The sequence below is a fragment of the Lepisma saccharinum genome, chromosome 1 (genome assembly GCF_977018435.1).
Source record: "Lepisma saccharinum chromosome 1, izLepSacc3.1, whole genome shotgun sequence".
NCBI lineage: Eukaryota > Metazoa > Arthropoda > Insecta > Zygentoma > Lepismatidae > Lepisma > Lepisma saccharinum.
Genome location: NC_139229.1, coordinates 50,466,338 through 50,468,603, shown reverse-complemented (window position 1 = coordinate 50,468,603; position 2,266 = coordinate 50,466,338).

The following is a 2,266-nucleotide window of genomic DNA, read 5'->3' as shown; positions in this document are numbered from 1 at the left end:
TCCTGATAACCTTTCCAAATGTGCCACACTTTACGAGAAACACTGAAGGTAATAATAATAACTAGGGAACGAAACTTTATGTGCTAAAAATCTCAGAAATATTTTTTTTATGTGTCATAAATCTTGAAAATATGTGATAAAAACAGGAAAATATGTGACAAAAATAAAAAACATTTGGTAACAAAAACAAAATATTACGTGCATTTTAAACACCTGAAATCAGTTTCTAAATGCTTACCTCTTAGGGAGCTATTTTTTGGAAGAGTTACAGTGAATCACCATAGTTTTTTTCCAAATTCTCCATTGTAAATCTGTGACGATTATCTCTAAAAAGCATCTTATATTGTGAGAAAGATCGCTCCACGTCACAAGAAACAATTCTTGCATATTTGAAGCACGAAATGTCACTAACACTGAAGTTTTCCAAAGCTTCCTCTTCCTCTACTTCACCTTCCAAAACACATGCAATTTGACACAAAGTTTGAAAAGCTTGGGTTTTCCCAAAAAATGTCTGTACATTTAGACATTAGCACTTGTGCGTTAGATCCGGTGGGGGTAATATTTTCACCCAATAGGATCGTAGGCGAGGTGCCAGAAGTCTTCCAGCGAGCGTGTTCAAAGACAAAACAAACCTAGCACTCTCGATATGAAAGAGGTGCGGAGAATAAACTTTTTTCCTTCCTGGATTTCGAGGTAGCTGAAGTCAATGAGCGATTTTATGTATTTAAAATGAAAATTTGCAAAGTATGTATTTACATACGGAAAACTGGAAAATATGTGTTTTTATGTAAAAATTTGCTGTGTTGACATATAAGGCTATGATCAGAATTTTGGCAAAAACGAGGGTCTCTATCTTATTGCAAAAAAAAAAAACATTTATTTACCTAAAGTTCCATTCCCTAATAATAACAGAAGCCTAATTTGTAACTTTGAGGGGGAGCAGAACATGAAACTCAGGCTCCAGGAGGTTAACAAAAATTCCCTCAATTTTAATAAACCTGAAAGGTGTGTATGTTGGGATGGGGGAGGAAGTAGTTGTGTACTCTTGAAGACAAATATGCATGTGACGTTGTTATTAATTCTATATTTGAATTTGATCTATTTAGGATTGCCGTTATATACGTAAACAGGTTCATGTATTTTATGAAACATCCAACCTGGTTTTCGATTAGTGCTGGCAAATGAAAAACTCGTCATAAGGGCAAGTGCGAACTCTTAAAAACAAGTACAATAATTGTTTAGTGCAGCACAAATTTTTGTAATGTTGGAACTTGTAACTCTCAGATGTAAAGATGAACAATAACTTCCATATTGTGATACTTAGGTTGACATAACCGATACTACAAGAGAAAACCACACTAATACTGACTGATACTTCTCTTGCCTTATTGCTAAAAGTTATTTCGAGCTTTATTGGTCAGGAACTGCCAGTTTCGTGTATGTAACGGACATCAGTAACAAACAACAAACTATGCAAGTTGCTTCACATGATCAGGCAAGGAATTATATGCGTGGAGTGGACGTCTGGAACTGATATAACGTGAGCCTTCCATTATTACGGGAAGTTTAGTGATTTCCAGTTCAGTCTCAACTAGGGATGGACGATATCCGAAATTTGATATCGTGATATATCGTCACAGACGATACCATACGATATTTTATCCGCATCGTGATATCGGCGATATATATATCTTCTCCACGATATACAGGGTGTTTCTAAAGGTCGTTTACAACGCTTGGGAGGTGATTCCTCACACGAAAACAAGCAAAAAGTCTAAGTTCCATTTTTACGACTGAGGCTTCGTTTCCGAGATAGGAGCCTCGCAAAAGGTGACAAAGTGAACGTCACACCTGACTGGGACGAATACTATAACAGATAGAGAGGCGGTTCCAAGGGAATCATAAAGGAATCGTATGTGCTCAGTCCGGAAGTCACTATGAAAAGTTCACTGCACGCATGCGCAATGGAGTCCTCAAAGGAATGGGGGATTTCCAGCAAGAACAATACATGGAAAGGGTATGTAACGCAGCAAGAAGGACCGTGACAATGAGAAATGCGTTCAAGACAACACATCCCGACCTCAAACATCAAAACATGAGCACCGAACACAAAATCCGAAAAGTTGAGCACGGTTGCATACCCCAGTTACACGCGAGGAATGAACGAATCATGTCATGTGGCATACGAGAGACACATTACTCCACCAGGAGGAGGGAAAGAAAAACACAATATCAGATGATTGCGACAACGTGTATTTTTACACGC